Source organism: Cyprinodon tularosa, unplaced genomic scaffold, assembly GCF_016077235.1.
Source record: "Cyprinodon tularosa strain WSP-4 unplaced genomic scaffold, ASM1607723v1 ctg510, whole genome shotgun sequence".
Taxonomy (NCBI): domain Eukaryota; kingdom Metazoa; phylum Chordata; class Actinopteri; order Cyprinodontiformes; family Cyprinodontidae; genus Cyprinodon; species Cyprinodon tularosa.
In genome coordinates this window covers 489,812-508,954 of record NW_024039242.1, presented here as the reverse complement: position 1 = coordinate 508,954, position 19,143 = coordinate 489,812, and positions in this window count along the sequence as shown.

Below are 19,143 nucleotides of genomic sequence, written 5' to 3'. Positions count from 1 at the left end.
TTGCATTTTATGTTCTGGTACTTGCACTTGTACTCTCCTTCAGTCAATACAAATAAATATCAGGCAGTGGGAAATTCCCAAGCCCTGGATGGGTTTGACAGCTCTTGGGATGGCTGCTGTCTTACCTTAACTAGCCTGGGCACCACTAGCACCAGACTGGGCGGTCAGTGGGACTCTGCCACTCTAAAATCTTATTTAAATCTATGATCATAATCTTGATGAACCGACTAGACAGATCAAGTTTTCAGGTTTGTCTTCATGCTTAAGTACATCTTAACTTTGGCTGACAGACTCACTGACTGACGTTACAGCTGCAGTTAGCCAAAGATCTCACTACATACATAGGCTCAGAAAGCAGCAACACCGGCCTCACAAATGAGGGCTCTACCACTTCAACAACAATTTAAAAGTAGGCCACTTTTTTACAAACTGACTACACATATTAAGTTTTGAGGTGTTCTTTCTCACTTAAAAAAAATCTTAAAACTAAATTTTATAATTTTTTATTTATTAACAATTATATTTACCAGCATATTGTGCAAGATACTTCTAAATCTACATAAATTAAATAGCAAAATGTTTGTAGTAATTACAGTCACCAGTGATTATCATTAATTATAGTTACATAATCAGTTCCCCATTGCCATTTCATTTAATTAAACAATTTCTTAATTATGGGCTTACATTATTGCAATTCAGTATGTCATGGAATAAATGAACTTCCTTCCTTCCTTCCTTCCTTCCTTCCTTCCTTCCTTCCTTCCTTCCTATGTACCTATGCACAGGTCGATAACAGGTCATCACTGAGCCTAAACAGGCCAACAATGAGTTCCTAGAAAAACTGAGGTGCCTGATAGTCTTTGATGGACTTTGTCAAAATGTTCCTCAGGTGTCATATTGGATTTAGGTCAGGTAAAAATTTTAGTTTTACTGGATCTGGCAAATACATGCCTTGGTTCAGCTGCAATGTGGCTTTTCACAGACACCATATTCTATGAGGAGCGTTTTCTGATTGAAGCGACTCTGCAAAGTTTGACTGTGATTGTCTCAGTATTGTATCACTGCACTATAGTAGTGTACTTGTAGGCTTTAAAGAGAACAATGAACCAGCAAAGTGATTATTTAACCTTTTCCACAAGTGTCTTTTGTGTTTGCTTTTTATTTATCAACATTGTTCTTTTCTTCCATTATGGGTATGTGAGTAGAAATATTTGGGGGGGTTGTTATTATTTCAATTTATTGCACATGTGTAATGGCTGGTTTTGATTAACTATATGATTACACCTTTTTATTACATAAAATTTCAGGAAACAAAAACCAAAGCCTGCAGATGCAGTTTTTTGCTTGAAAACATGACCAGATCTTTGTCTTCCTTCAACTCTCCTCTAAATTTACGTGGATTTAAGCTACAAGCAGCAAAAATAGAACACCTTCCTATTTTAGAGAAGGAGCCAGCAGTAGGCAGTAAGCAGGCAGTAAGAGTAGCACCTACCATTTTGATGTTCTGTGGTAAATGCAAAGCTACCTTTACAGTACCAGGATGGGTAGTTTACTCTCAGGGCACCCGCATGAAAAATGTTTCTGATTGGTCAGATGTATTAACAGCAGTGGTCTCCCGCATGGTGTTCCTTCTTCTGTTTTCTTCCCTCTCAGCAGGCCTCTTCTTGTTTTGTTTTTTTATAGAAAGCCTATCTCAGTCCTATATAACATTTACCACAGAAGCCCATCTATGTATTTTTTTTCATATTATTACAGCTTTATTTTCTTATTAACATTTATATTTGTCTGCCAATTAATCATTGAAACAGGCTATGGATACCAACTCCATAACGGGGCCACCCTCAGTCACCTCCTTTACATACATGACATCAAGCTGTCTGCTAAGAATAAGCATAAACACTGATCCATACCACCCGGATCTACAACACAGATTTCAGAATGTCATTCGGCCTAAAGAAGTGTGGTCGGATGGTGACTAAGGCTACTTTCACACAGCAGTCTGAAGTGACCTAAATCTGATTTTTTTGCCCACATGCGACCTGCATCTGATCTTTTCATGGCAGACTGAACAACACAGATCTGATTTTTCTAATCCAACCCAGGCAACTTGGCTATGTGATTCTGAATCTGAACGGCCAGGTCGCATTCATCCAACCTGTACGCCATTAATACCCAACAGATGTCACTATTCTGTGTCTTGCTTCACAGAAGCAGCAAGAAAAACAAGAACCATGGTGGACAATAATGCGGAGAGTAGTATTTAAGTTTTGCCAACTTGAAAATATTGTGTTTTTAAGGTTTGGAAAGATCGCTAGTTGCGCTCCACTACTACCATCCATGTTTACTTCCATAAACACAGAGCACACTTGCTTGTGATTGCATCCTCCACTGTGCATGCGAGACACTTACGTTGTATGAATGCAGTGCACACAGGATATCAGATTTCGCAAAAAGATCAGAATTGAGCATTGAGATCTGCAGTATGAATGTGCCTGAGAAGAAAGGTAATCCACACAGAGGAATTACCTCCCAGAAGAAACACAGCAGACATTGAGGACAGTTACAAGTACCTCGGAGTCCCAAAAGCAAAGGACAACCTCAAAAGGGTGACAAAGAAAGCAGCTACAGCCAAATGCATCCAACGAGTAAGGAGGTCCTAAGAAGCCAGCTCAATTTAAATTTTTTTTCCAGCTTTTTTATTGTCACTACACTGTCACAAGTACAGAGCAACGAAATGCACTCTCTGCATTTAACCCATACCCTTGGGGAGCAGTTGGCTGCCATTGTGCAGCGCCCAGGGAACAGTGTGGGTTTAAGGGTCTTTGCTTGGGGACTCAGAGTGGCAACCTGTGGAAGTAGGGTTTGACCTCAGAGCCTCTGGATTCCAAGCGCAATGCCCTAACCACTAGGCTGCCACTCCCTGAAAGCTCAATGGCAAGAACAAGTCCCAGGCAATAAATAGCTACGCTCAATCAGTAATCAGATACCCTACCAGAATAATAAGCTGGCTAAAGGATGAGATACAGGCCACAGACGTTAAGACACAAAAGCTCCTAACCATGCACAGAGGTTTCCACACCAAATCCAGTGCCCTGAGACTGTACGCTAGCCGTAAGGAAGGAGGCCAAGGACTAGCAAGTGTGAGAGCCACTATCCAGGATGAAACATCTGAGATCCATAAGTACATAAAGGACAAGGCTCCAACAGATCACGCGCTCAGTGAATGTCTCTGACAGTGTGAAACAGCAGATGAGGTGCTGGAGGTTCAGTTATAGGAAGACAAGTCCCTACATGGGATGTATCACCAAAACATAACTTAAGTGGCAGATATCAAGAAATCCTACTAATGGCTAGACAGAGCTGGACTAAAGGACAGCACAGAGGCACATGTCATGCACAGGAGTAGGCCCTGAGCACCAGAGTAATAGAGGCCCAGAGCCACCATACCAGACAAGACCCCAGGTGTAGACCCAAAAAACCTTCAAGATGCTGTCAGTAAGAAACAGATTGAGGACTTAAACAAGTTTAAAATAATTTAGCTGTTTAAAAAACCCCAGCATCTAATAAATCTAATGAGGTAAACATGTAAATGTAGTATGCACATTAGCTGGATTCTAAAAATGCTAATTATAGAATATTTTATATGTGTATATAGGATGATAAGAGAATGGGGTAACTATTCTTGTTGTTTGTATTTTCCTTTTTAAAGATGACTTCATATTATTTGACATTAGACATTTCCAAATATTAATTAGGGAAACTTTTGCAGGCATTACATCAATCAAATCCAAAGTGCCGATCAGCTAATAGCCTGCTTCCAAAGGTATTTTCATCTTTGATGATGATCTCCAACTCTTTGAGGTTGGAAGACCTTGCCACTACCCTTCTTTAGTTCCCCTCCCACAGATTCTCTTTGGTATTCAAGTTTAGACTCATAGTAAAGGTAATCCAAAATTACATGTTGTTAAGAGAAACATGGAGGTTAAGTTAAAAGATCTAGCTAAATGAAGCTGCCACGAGTATGAATAGCTTTTGGCTGTATTGTATCATAGAAACATGATAGATGCTTAATTTGCCAGATCAAGTCAAAGCAGAGGCTTAAAACTAAGGGAAAATTTGACGGCATAAACTGTAGTCTGTCTCCCCCTAGTGGGCACAATTTGACATTTTGTTGTTTCTGGATAAATGTACATTTGAATTAACTGAGCATTTGTTGTTTGTGATGAGTATTGAAATGAAGGTCTGCAGGAGCTGAACATATCTTTGGCTTAAAATTGGACTGCAAGGCTCAGGTTATAACATACTTCTTTAGCCTGGTGTTTTTGGATATAAAAAACTAGACAGTCATTATTCATGGGTCACTTTATTCCTTCGTTGATGAAACCCTACAGACCAGGGGGTCCCATTTTTTCAGTGCTCTTATGACTCGTTGGCTTTTATGATCTATCAATCACCTAAATAAAGCTCTGTCTGCCTGAGCCACTGCCAGGGGAGGTCTGACCTGCGGCCTAGCATGACATTGAAAGAAAGAGTACCACTCACACAGGAAATCCTATTATGCTAAAGTATGATGGATATCGTCACTTGGAAAGCTCATGTGGGGAGTGATGTATAATTTTTTATAATTTGTTATTAAAAAATGTCTTTATTTATTTATTTTTTATTCCCCTTTTTGTAATACAATTAAGAATAGTTTTAGATTTTTTTTTTGATAAGTTAAAATTTTGCTTTATTACTGAAGGTGAAAAATTGCTTGAATTCTCTCTAGTAATTAGATGCATGAATCGTGCATGAGTAAATACAAATGTATTATTTTTGCAATTTGTTTCATTTCATAAAGATTAAGCAAAAACCAAGTATAATATTCCTTAATGTAACTGTCTTTTATTTATATTTTTTTTAGCAGCAACTCTACGTCTTGAATTGCAGGAAAAGGGATGGCTTCAATAAAGACTGAACAGACAAAAAAAAACTTCCATGTTACCAGAATTACAGCAGCATAGATTTTTGTCGTGCTGAAGCACTCGTGGTGATCAATTCTAGCAAAGATATGCTTATGAGCCAAGATGAACAAAAGCTTTTCACCATAATAGAGTTAAAACACTTTTATCAATGGGAAAGAAAAAAAAAGATATCCACTTCAAACAAATGTCACCTGCACCCCCTGGAATGAGGCATTTTGTCATACCTCAAAGATAAAACAAAAGGTTAATCAGACTCCAAAACACTCTTCCTAAGAGCCTTATGCTGTATTTGTTTGTGCTACTTAACTCAACAGTGTGATATTGATTGCTAAAGCTAAGAGAATCCCAGTATTATTTTCAGCTAAAATTCAATAAAAGAAAACATCCCTGCATGCAACCTTTGGATGCTTGTTTGACTTTATTGACTTTTTAAAATCCTATTTTCAGACATAAAAAAAAAATTTGAAAGACAAAGTAAACTTGTGTTGCCTGAAACCACCAACAACAGGCCTTTCTCACATATCTTCATTGGTTTATTTTTCACATGAAAAATCTTACCTGCCTCTGAACTTTCACCTTTATTTGGGTAACCAGTGTGAAAATGGTAAACAAACAGCAGGGCCAAACTTTAATACGATAGGATAAAAAACATAGTTTTATCGAATAACTAAAAGAAGATTGGGAGTTACTCATAAGAGAATTATAAGATTTTTTTTTAAAACAGGCAAATAGATAATGACAGACTCAGACTTGGAATCCATTAAAATATTTGAACCATCAAGCTTAATGCGACAATCTCTATTCTAACAGTTCCTCCATTATATCAATACATCGAAATGCAACAAGTATGAGGGTCCTACACATTAAAGTTTAACTCACCCCAAAATCAACTTTTTTCATTTAAATTTTTATTGGGTTGCTTCTTTAATGTTACTGTGCTCATCGTCTGCCGCTTTATTACTGTACATCTTTTTATATTTTTTATTTGCGATTTTCTTTAGCAATATTTGTCTCAAACCTGCCTCAATGCATTGTGTTTGAACAGTAACTATTGCAGTTGAATAATCCTGTTGGTTAAAATGGAACTTCATGGTCTAATAAAAATGTCAAAGGTTTGGCTTGCATTTAGATTTGGTAAATGCAAGCCAAACCTGAACCCTTGTGAGTAAAAGTTTTGTGCTGCAATACCTTGTTAGAGTTACAGCTATAACTCTTCTGACCGGTTCTATCTTTGCACAACTAGAAAATACTTTCTGTCAATTCTTCTCTGTAAACTTTCTTAGAAAACATCAATTTGCATATAAATGTTTGGGAAGTAGTTTAGTTTGCATTTCATCTGACATGAACTGACCTATATTCATATGTTAGTAGATTCTAGATAGAATCTGTTAATGTTGAAATTTTATTTTTATTTTTTTTGTAAGAATCTCAGTGGAGGGGGTTGGATTTAATATTCTCATATTTCCTCAGATTTATTGTTATAAGAAAACTGTTAAATAATTGTTCTTCTCATTATCAATTGTGCAGCACTATATTTATTAATAATGACAAATAGTAATAATTTCAATTAGAATTTGGAATTTTATTATAGCAAAATTTTCCTGCAGTATGTTTTTTTTTTTTTTTTTTTAAGCCAAAATACATCTCACATAAACATATGATGTCAAATCAAGTCAATATAAGATTTAATTTGATAATTCTTTCATATTACAAATATCCGTCTTTGAATTAAGCCTCTGTGGAACTGAATTAGAATCTGTCCCTTGGGTTTTAAATGAACTACTTTTATCACCAGGCAGCTCTTCAAATCCATATAACTGTGAGGCAAACGTATTCTAATCTCTTAATTTAATCTAACTGATTTTTGACCACAGAAAGCCTTTTTCCTTGTTAAATTGTAATCCCCAGCTGCCTCATCTGCTTAAACGAAGTGTGCAATTTGCCGACATTATTGCCTGGGGTCTGTACAGTCTCCACAGCAGCAGTCAAACACTGGCAGCATGCAGTTTAGAGCAACATGGAGGGGAAGCTTGTTTGCCAATGGTAAAATTAGCCAAAGGAGAGAACCGGACTTTGCCTCACATTGACCTCTAGCTGTTTTAATTAAATGTGGAGTTTCTTTCTCCTCAAGAGAAATAACTGGCAGAGCACCTCAGAGGGCCCTTGGCATTCACACAGAGCAGTGATAAGTCTTCAAACTGTATAACCCTGCTTTTAATGTCATCACACTGAAACAAACTAAGCAATAAACCAGCGGTCAGATGATTCTGATGTTCTGAAGTTGTGCCCCTATGTGAAGGCATTCGTTTTCACAGAGGGGGATTAAAATTAATGATGAAAGGGATCAAGACACATAATCTCCATCCTGGAGCGTTTTTGGTTCTAACAAAGCTGGTGTTCTCAGGCGTTAGCTATCTAACAGAAATGCGTCTGGAGCAAAGTTTGTATTTGTTTTCTTTCCTTGTTTCTCAGGCATTTTTCTATGTGGCTCCATTGTTAGGCTGGTATTGTTTTTCTGTGTTGATTTATAATTGGCAAATCTATCAGAAAAGGTGTCCACGTTGTCAGCTTCACAGAACTCTATGGTGCATCCAGCTGTTATGGCTGCAAGGTATTCTTTAGGATGAGCATTCACAGAAGCCAAACATGCAACTGTAGGTGAGTTACTTCTTTGTAAATGTTCCATTTTGGTCATGAAAATCTAGAATTTTATCCAAGAGGTCATATAAAACACTGATTAAGCACTTGGGAACCCAACTCATGTTATAAAAATTTCATAAAGGGGTTTAGTGGCTCCAGGAGGAAACTTGTTACGTTTAATAAAGTGTCAACGCTGATGTAACTGGAGTCAATGCTGGAGACTTTAAATAAATCTTTCATATTATACTTGGGTTTTTTTATATATATATATTCTAGCACACATCAGTTTTATTCACATATACATTAATTATTGGTTTCCGCACTATTAAAATGTAATACATAAATGTGTTCCATGATTGTATTGCAAGACCAAGGTCCAATCCTCTAAATTTATCAAAAACCCAAACGGATTGGAGACATTCCTCAATTGAGATTTAAAACTAAATATTATTACTCTGCTTGAGAAACAAATTAATCACTATTTTGAGTTATATAATATACTATAGAAACCTCAACAAGTATCAGATGGTTCATTTAAAGCTTTTTTAAGGGGGCAAATAATATCACGAGTATAAAGCTAATTAAGTGAATAAAAAAGTCAAATTTAAAGAAATAAAAGAAATTGGAGGATAAATTACATGAATATGGATCTCAAAACATTCATTAAAAACTACTGTTATGATCTCAACATAATGAAATGTTTGCACACAAAAAAAAGCTGCAGTCAGTTTGTTTTTGTTTTAATTCAACATTTTATCAGCAAGGGGAAAAATATGGTAAAGTCCTGGCATGGATAATATTAAACAGCCACCAAATGAAAAATTAATTACAATTCAATTTAATAAAATATTGCTGATCCATTGGACATAAAAGATCATTTTATATATTTTATTAAATGCTTTATAGCTCAGAAAGAGATTCAAACTCATATGAAGTTCACCATTTTTTGGAGAATGTTCCAATTCAAGAATATTAAAAATGTTTAAAGATGAGTTGGATAAGGATGTAGCTGTAATAGAAGTTTCAACATCTATGGGTCCAATACAGCATCAAAGAAGGGAAACGCTCAGGGTCAATGGGATACATTGAGATTAACAGAACATTAAAACATAAATCTGTAATACCACTGTTAGATTAAAATAATCTTTTTATAAAGGAATTCCAACTACTTCGAGAGGAACATTAATTACTTTGTCCCCCCGAAAAAGGTAAACCAATCAATAGATGTAAAAAGGTTAGACATATTAGTTGTTAATGTACACCTGAACATCCTTAGTTTGAGCTAAAGGAGTTTAAGAAATAAACCCAGATATTATCGTTAAAGATCATAATGGCTTTGTACAAGGTAGGCAAGGTTTTAATAATGTTAGGAGACTTCTAGTGAGAACAGGAGGAAATAGATACAGCAGTGCTATCATTATATGCTAAAAAAAAAAAAGAGAGAGAGTGGAATTATTATATCTGTTCGAAACTCTAAAGTGTTATGGTGTAGATATAAAAAGTCAAAAAGTTCTTGTATTATTTAGAAAGTAAAAAATTCCTCTGAGGTAGCTACCCAATTTAAAGTTGTTGTTATTGTTAGGATCTTGGTTCTGTTTTTTCTTTGAGTTTTTCAGTTTCATGTAGATTCATGTTTTTCTTTGTTTTCTAGTTTTATTGGTTTACTACGTATTTTGTTGTGTTCTTGTATGTATTTGAGTTCTTAGGCTTTTCTTTGTTGCCCTCTTTAGCCCTCTGTGTTGGTTTTCTTTTTCCTAGCTCTTTTCCTGGAAGCCTCTGTTCACACCTGCTCCCAATCAGCTCGTTAGTCCTCTTTGTTCAGTCTTTCATAAATACTTTTCTCGTGCAGTTCCTCAGTGCTGGTACCTTGTCTTACCTCGTCTCTCCTCATCTTTCCCTGGCTCCTCGTGCTTGGTTTCCCCTGATGTCTCCATGGTTCTGGTTTGTGTTACATTTTAAGTTGGATTTTGGATTCCATCCTTTGTTAACTGAGATCATCCATTAAACTGCAAGAACTCCACTCTGCCTTTCTGCCTCTGCATTTGGGTCCTCAAACCACAACCTAAGCTGACAGTTGTATATCATCTTTCATTCTTAGGCATCCAAATTGTATCATTACTCAGTAAATATATATATAAATAACTATAGCTACCAGAGGTGGAAAGAGTACTAAAAAATTGTAATTGAGTAAAAGTATCTTTACTTTGCCTAAATTCTACTCAGAGTAAAAGTAAAATTACCAATCTCAAAATTTACTCAAGTAAAAGTACAAAATTACTTCATCTAAAATGTAATTTGAGTAAAAGTTACTTAGTTACTTTGAGTTATTTAATGCAAAAAAAGGCTGAGTCATGAATCAAATTGAGCAGAAGGTGTTTTAATCAATTTCAAGGCGTATTTCAGTGGACATCTGTGGACAGACTTGCAAAAGATCAGCTGGGCTAAGGAAAATACTTCTTCATAGCACAAGGACAGTCAGAACATTTACCATAAAGTGCAAACAATTTTCAATCCTACTATCCAACAGACAACACCATGATAACTAACTTACCGCCACATTTTTACGTAAATTGGATGTTGATGTTTTAAAAGTCGAAAGCTCCGTTTTGCTGGGCAGGCACATGTTGCACTGCATTATCACATTGTTCCCTTTTGTGCATTTGAAAACAAATAATCCTTCCAAATATGGCCAAGGGTTTTTCTGGCTTTCGTCTCCAGAATATGTTTCCTCTTCAGGCCTTTCCTCATCCATACTCCCTAATTTGTGATTAGCAACTGCCATCTTCCGAAGCGCAGCACTGGATTATGAGACAATACAAAGGGTAAATGCAAGGCAGGGCCACATTTAATTTTTTTCACCATCAGTATTTTTTTATTTATTTTTTTTACTCAGTAACGTGAGGGGGTTTTAAATGTAGCAAAGTAAAACTACTTAGATTAAACTTTACTCGAGTAAAAGTAAAAATTACATATTTCAAAAACTACTCAGAAAAGTACTCAATTACAGTTACTTGAGTAAATGTAATTAATTACTCTCCACCCCTGATGGCTACTAACAGTTATCACCAATTATTAAAAGAAATTAAAAATCTGTTGAAAAGGAGGAGTCAAGTCATCATGTTAAGACTGGACTCACTTGATGAGATGACTGGAGTATGGTGTGCTACAGTATTAATTGGTTGGAAAGGAAACCTGCAGCCTAACGGCCCTTGCTGGAACCAGTCTGAGACCTCTGGGATAAGTTCTATTGCTGTATTCAGTAGAAAAAAATGGGTAATGAAATTCTGTTATTTAACTGAGACCTCAATGACCAGAATATGGACCTAGGTAGCCCTCCTTTTTGCCAATAGAGAAGTCAGTCCTTTCTGTTGGAGATGATGGGCAAATGAAGCTCAATGGGCGCTGGTATTGTATTTGTAGGTGTACAGAGTTAATGTTTATTCAGGACCCCTTCAAGGTTGTAGTTTTCCTCAGACATCTTGAAAAGATCCCGGTATGTGTCTTTGGTCTTCTCCAAGCAAGCTACAGGGAGAGGCTTCACAATGTAATGTGAACAAACTCAAGTGGTCCTCTTCCAACCATTGGTATGTTGCCTGTTAGATTCCAGCTAAGTGGTCCTTAATGAGACGAGTAATTCAGGTAAGTTAGAAAGTGAAAATATGATACCACTTGGTCTCATAAATACAGGTTTAGATTAATCACATGATCACCTACTCCATTACAAGAACCTTTTGAGCCTCTGACATTGACTGGTGATTCACTCCAAGGGTCTTAACCAACCCCTAAATTCCGGGTCAGCTCAAAAGTTTATTAAAACATACATTTTGCAAACCTACCCAAGTGTCTTGACATCCTCTGACATTGAAGTGGAGAAGATTTATTTGAAAAGGGATGACTCAGCTAGTCATCCAGCTAGTCAAGGTTTTGGTCTCCTACAGAGACTATACTTTTTAGTCAACACCTGTCAACCATGTGATGTTTAGCCTGACAATATAAACATAGGTTGTGTTTGATTTCAAAGGCTGCGTCCTTCAAGGACCCGGTCTATCGGGACTGGATCCGTATCCTGGTCCGTGAAAATAAGGAGACCGGAAGAATATTGGCTGTGAATTCACACAGGTCCAACCTTCTCCGGCATTCTATTGGTTACCTTCACTGTTGGAACCTAATGCAAAACAAAACAATGTCAATCAAAGCCTCATAACGTCACCAATTGTGAGATGCTATGATAAAAGTTGACAATGTAGTCAGACTCCATTGATAAGAGAAATCCCTCTTACTAGAAGAAAAGGATTTTTTTTGTTTTAAAAACTGATTCCAAATTCCTTGGACCACTCTGCAGTGCCTAATCATTTTGCCCAATAAGACAGAAAAGAAGTTGCATAAAATAATCGCAGCAAGTTTAAAATAATTACATTTTCTTTTACTGATGGCTTCTTGAAATGGTTGAGCAAATTATTTTGGTGAGGTTTTTCTCAAGGCTGATAGTGGAAAAAGTTTCACACTGTAAGTGACTATCATCCAAAAATTAGTCACGGAGAGGAGAGCAGGGATCTGAATCCATGGAGGACACATAAAGCTTTACTGCATTTAGGGATGTTTACTGTACCCTTTTTCTGTGAAGCATTGTAAAATAGATAGACTTGCAGGGTTAATAGCTTTAAACTAGCAGTCAACAGAAATATTGGCATCCTGCCTTAGCCTCTCTCTGTATCAAACAAACAAACAGAACCCCGAGGCGGATCCAGGTGATATTCATTAGATGATCATTCAGCTCCAGGAACATACCAACACCCACTTACAGCTCCACCCACACACATACATACATACATACATACCTCTAAACATGCACCCTACCCCCAGTGACAACAGAAAAATGCATCCTTGCCTCTACACACACCATACCACCATTCCTGTGCAGCTGTTGCGTCCATGATGGTCGGATTATACTTTAGGTCTCAGTTAAAGGACCTGAATAGAAAAACAAGCATAATATATATGTTATAAATTGTATAGCAAATAAACAAATCTTCGGATTTTTGCAATCCACAAAGCAGAGGAACCCAATACAAAAAGAAAATTTTTATTGCTGTCGGTTTCACAGAGGTGGATAGCAGAACAGTCCAGAGGATAACAGACAGAAGGTGAGAGTTGAGTCAGGTCTGGAAAAGAAAACCAGGAAACAAGATAAAGAGAATCCAAAAGGGGAGAGAGGCAATGATCCAAGGTGCAAAAAATGGTCAAGGATGGGAGATCAAGGGGGAGGAAGACTTTTTACACTCACTGTGGTGTTTTGTTATCTGACAGAGCACCTGTGGCCAAAAGAAGCTTAAACAGCAGGTGAAATGGGTGAGTGGCATAGTGGTGATTTGCAAGCCTAGGAAAGCTGAATATGCTTGATTGTTGGAGACATTGTTGATCATGGAAAGGGGAAAGCAGACAGGTAGGATCATTTCACTGTGGCTGCACTTCATCATATTTAAATAAATTCTTTCTGTAGTATTTTTTTTTATTCTGTTTACTGTTTGCTTAAAACAAAAGTGTGCTGATTTGCAATAAAGTCACTGCAGAATATGAAATATATACATGTTATACACCTTTCATGTTTATCCGACAGTTTTCTTTTGACAAAGTCAAATAATGCAGGGAAGATTTTGAAGTCTGCATACATGTTTTTGTTTTTTGGCTGGAAGTAGAAAGGAAGGTAAGAATCTCTTTTCCTTTAAACCTTTTAACAAGTGAACTGCCTTTAATGTTCAAGTAATACAATACAATTAAAGCAACAAACTTGCAAACATGTTCTGACTTAGTTGTATTTTTTTAACAAATCTATACAAATCAGTCTTTTTTTATACTAGATAAAAAAAAGATTTAGATTTTTTCTTTGTCTGTGTTCATTTTTGTAGGTGTGCTTGTGTGTGCTGCATAATATAAGGCTTATCTTTTACTCACTCACAAAGATATGCAGAAAGAAAAGGTCTATTCTCCACATATGAATAATTTAAATTCTAGGGCATGGACTAATATTTGGTTTGCATTTTCATGAAATCATGATTCTCCCAGCACTCAGAAGTGAGGGCCTGAGGCAAAAAAAATTTAATCTGTACTTTCCTAATTTACCTTATTTCCATAACAGGCTGTAGCATTATTTCCAAGTTGAGTTCATGGGCAGCCATGCTAAAACAGTACAAGACACTCCATCATCCTGTAGTTTTACATCTGACCTCTGAGCATGCTGTAGCTATTTGCTCCCAAACTAGACTTAACTGCTGACCCAAAAAGAATAATTTTCAAATATGGGAATAAATGGCAGAGAAAAGTCAGTAAAGCTTAAGGTAAAAAAAAAAAAAACAGCTCATTTACCTACACATGTAGCTCGATTAATGTGTTTTCTAACATTTTGAAATAAATAGGCATATCATTCAATGCATAAATAACACTGCAAATAAATAAATGTATGCAGTAATTTTAAAGTGAAACATACATGTTTACATCTGTTTTAATTAGCTTTTTGATTATTCACGTAATACTCACCTTGTCTATATGTATCTTTTAATTTTTTTTTTTTTTAAGTTACTTATTAATTAGATGTTAATATTTCTGTGCATGCTTTGATATTTTTTATTATTATTCTTTTGGAGGGGGGGTTCGCCTCATTTATTTCATGCTATTTACTTCTGCCTCTGTTTTGTACATTTCTGTAAGCATTTCTGCCTCATCATGCAAATAAGTAAGGAATGGTCTTAGGGGCCCTAATAGTTGACTAGACTACTAGGAATTGATCGCATTCACGACAAAGATGGCTACCTATCATTAAGGTTATAATCGAGCTGAACTGAGGCATTTAGCAACTTAAAGGTATAGTGAAGGATGTTGTTTTTTCAGGTGGATCATCAAAATAAGTGGTCCTCTTAATTTTTAATATTTCCGGTGACATATTGTAAGGCCATCCTATGTGCTCATCCCCATTTTTACTTACGGTGGTGAGTCTGACATAGTGGAAAAATTACAAATCTTCTTTTGGAAATTAAGTTTGTATGAGCAATACAGACAGCAACTTTTCACCATCTTTGATTTTTCTGAGGACTTTCACAGTCTGTTGCGCTGTGCAGAGTAACGGTCTTATATATGAAAGAGCCAATAAACGTATCTGAAGAATATTTCATTGTTTTGATCCCCAGCTGTTTAGAGTTAGAGAGACTGCATCAACCCCCACAGAGCCAAGAGGCAACCAGTAGGAAGTCTGTCTGTCCGAGTCATGCTGCAGGCAGAGAGCAGAGGGCAACACACTGCTACAAAGTTCTGCGATGAATACTGATACCTCTCCAACCTATGACTGGTAGAGGATCCATTTTCTGTCTCTGGGAATGACTTAGGTGAAGGTCAGAGATGAAAAAATCTTAGATTACATCTTAGACTCTCTTTGGGTTGGATTTGGTTACTCCTAATTGAACTAAAGAACAAAATTGCACCAAGACCTCATCTAATCATGGTCCATTTGATGTACCAAGAGGTTTGGCATTGAGTTCTTTGCCTTCAAGTACATAATAACAACCAGATATATATAATTTTGACATTTAGCAGGAATGTACAGGCAAATTAAAAAAAGACTTACTACAAACTCTTTAAACCAATTTTGAAAAATACAGGCAGCTTTAAAAAAACAAAAAAAACATGACCTTGAGACATGTCACATTTGAAACAGAAGTGCTGCACTTTTATTTATTTTATTTTTTTCAGTTGATGCATGTGTGAAAGAAGATAACTTTGGCCGTTGAAATTATAAAAGTGCCTCTTTGATTCTTTTTGTGATTCGTCACTGATAAACCACACAATATTGCACAGCATGGTTGAAGCAACAACCAACTCAAAGTCAGACTTTCCACTTTCATTTCAACTTAGATTGGGTAAATTTGTTCCATTAAGGAACAGAAAATCACTGAAATGTTTGTTACTAACACATAGAACTAATTTACATGGAAATATTAAGCTGATCATGGATACTTTATATATTTATTCCAAGTTTATATTTTGCCTCTAAACAGAAGCATGCAGAAATCTAAATTAGTCCGAAAGATTAAGTATCCATTTAACAAAAGTTTTTTATTCATTTCAATTTATTTTCTTAAGTGGCTATTTATTCAAATGAAGTAAATCATTGAACATCTCATTAGAGAAATGTGACTCAAGGGACACTGTGTCATGCAGACTTAAATTAAATATCCTTTTTTTAACCACAGAAAACGCTGGGCATTTGTCAGAAGAATTTCTTTATATCGTTTTTGATTTATAAAGTAAGTAAACTTTTGCTGTTTTTTCAGTAGAAACAGGTTTAAATAGTCAATAAAACTTAATCAAATGTCCATCAAAAGAAATTGGTTCTTTATTTTACTGTTTGTTTGTTGTTGTTTTGCTTTCAATCAAGTTTTGACAATATCCGTATGTTTTCAAGTTAAAATAATAGTTCTTTACATCTGTAAGGGTCAAATTTTTTGATGCAATTAGCTTTTTGTTGGCAGTCCTTTTTGTTCTTGGCCAGAGTCATAAAATCAGCACCAAGAAAGCAGCTGGGAGACGTTCGAATTGATAAAGCAACAGTGCCTCTTGCTGGTGGAATTGGCAAAACACATCCCAGCCTCCACATAGATAGTGTAAAAAGGGTTTTTATAAATAAATATATATATATATATATATATATATATATATATATATATATATATATATATATATATATATATATATATATATATATATATATATATATATATATATATATATATATATATACTGTATATATTCGTCAGTATATATACAGTTATCCGATATGTTCAGAGAAGTGTGTTGGATGTGAAACCTGAATTATGTATGTCTGATTGTAGGTAACTCTGCTTTGAATGATCGAATGCTATGATTGATATGAATCATTTTCCAGAACGACTTCTGGAAGCCACAAGAGAATATCTACCTTATAACAATACTATGATTTGGGTTAAAAGAACGTTTTTCACTCCTTGCAATTATGAGGACCAACTATTTCTACAGTAATTATAAAACATATATATTCTAAATCAGGCAATGTCTTTGTTATTCACTTGAGAGGATCAGAGTAAGAGGTGTCCAGGTTGGCTCTCTGAATCCAAAAGGACTTTGTCAAACCTGACGGACAGAGTTTTTTTTCCTCAGAGCCAAAGTAGTTTTTTTTTATTTTTATATTCTTCACATTTTTAGCCCAGATCTCCCTCTGTGAGTGGTATGGCTAAACTAGATTTCAGGAGTGAGGCATTTGGATATTGTGAAGTTCTAGACTTTCAGGCAGATTTGGCTGCCTGCTGAGATTAATGGCATACTGGTCTGAGATCTTTGCAGTAGTCTGTGAGTGAATAGCCAAAGAAAAATTAATGAAATAAAGTTTTTCCTCCCTATTTAACCCTATTTTACAAACTTATCGGCAACCTTTGACTTAGCCAGATATTTTGTCATTTTGTACACACAAGTGTATACCAAAAACAAATTTTGTTTAGTACAGCTCTCTAGATTTTTTCATTTTTTAAAGTGCAGCCTTGATAGGTAAGCAAATGAATAGGTAAACAGCAGTAATAAAAACACTGTGATAAAAAAAAAAAACTGTGGTGAAAAAAAGTGATGTATACATATGACTGTACAGAAACTGTTCTGGAATCTGCTGGACCTGCATCGGATGCTTCCAAGTCTCTTCCCAGAGGGCAGCAGGGAGAACAGTATATGTTAGGGGTAATTTCTAATATTACGGGCTCGGGACACGGAGCACTGGGATGAAATGTCTTTAATGTAGGGAAGAGGAGCCCCAATGATCTTCTCTGCAGTTCTTACCACTCTTCTCACCTTCCTGCAGTCTGAGGAGCTGCAGCCTCCACATCACACAGTGAGAGAGCTGATCAGAACGCTCTCTATAGTGCCTCTGTAGAAGGTGGTGAGGATGGGAGGGGGCAGGTAGGCTCTCCTCATCCTCTGCAAGAAGTACATGCGGTTTTGTGCCCTTCTGATTAGTGAGGTGATGTTTACATTCCAGTTGAGGGTGTCTATGATGTGCACCCCCAGGAATTTGGTGCTGCTGACCACCTCTACAGCTGAGCTGTTGATGACCAATGCAGCGTGGGTAGGTACAGCACCTGCTCCACCTCCTCTCTGTAGTCCTGGTTGTTGTCCTCTCTGATGAGGCCCACCACCGTGGTGTTGTCTGCAAACTTCACGATGTTATAGGTGATGAACCCGCGGACATAGTCATGTGTCATCAGGATGAACAGTAGGGGGCTCAGAATGCAGCCCCGAGGGGAGCCTGTGTTTAGACTGATGACATCAGAGGTGTTCTGTCCAACCCAGACTGACTGAGGTCTGTTTGTGAGGAAGTCTAGCAGCTAATTGTGAAGGTTTGCATTGAAGCCCAGCTGTTCCAGTTTGCCCATCAGATGATGTTGGATGATGGTGTTGAAAGCCAGGAACAGCATCCGCACGTGGGTGTTCTTCTCTTTCAGGTGTGCCAGGCTCAGGTGGAGAGCAGTAGAGATGGCGTCCTCAGTGGAGCGGTTCCGTCAGTAGGCAAACTGGAGCAGGTGGAATGTTGGCGGCAGATTGGAGACGATGTGTTCTTTAACCAGCCTTTTGAATCACTTCATCATGATTGGAGTCAGTCCAATAGGCCGGTTATCATTGAGTGAGGTGACCTCAGGCTTCTTTGGGACCAGAATGATGGTGGCAGACTTGAAGCATGCTGGCACTACAGACTGGTCCAGCGAGGTGTTAAAAATGTCTGTTAGGACACTAGCCAGCTGATCTGCACACTCCTTGTAGACCCATCCTGGTATGTTATCAGGCCCTGGGGCATTCCTGGGGATGACTCTCCACAGAGTTTTCCTCATTTCAGCTACGTCCAGGTTGTTAGGATTATTCAATGATGATTATAAAATTAATGTGTGCGTATGAAACATTTTTGCAAGGGGATGCTCCACTCCTGTCTCATGATTCAGTCAGGAGACCATCCTGCCTTGTCATTCTGATGGAGCATTCTGTCTTCATGAACTGATCAATTGTTCTGTCAGAACAATACTCTTTTTGTAACCATGTGTCATGTTCTGTTAATAAACGCTCTGCAGAGGAGGTCCAGTGGGAGACAGTATGTTCGAGTCTGGGGTTCAACTGTCTCTGATCTGACGGCACTGTTTAAGTTGGCATACGCTGTTCTAAGTGCCTCTCTATCACTAGACTTGAAACCTGAGTTTCATGCTTTTAGCGATTTCCAAACCACTCCATTCATCCGGGGTCGTTGGTTGGCCCGGGTGGTGATGTACTTTTTGATGATGATGTCCTCAATGCATTTGTTTGTGTAGGCTGACACAGTCATGGCATAATCATCAATATTTAATTAGTTGACATTAGGGTTGTCAAAAGTATCGATATTCAAAAAAGTATCGATACTGAAACGTTGTATCCGGATACAACACTCATTTTCAAAAGTATCGATACAGCCATCTAAAGTGCAGAATAGTGGAAAATGCACTTTCTG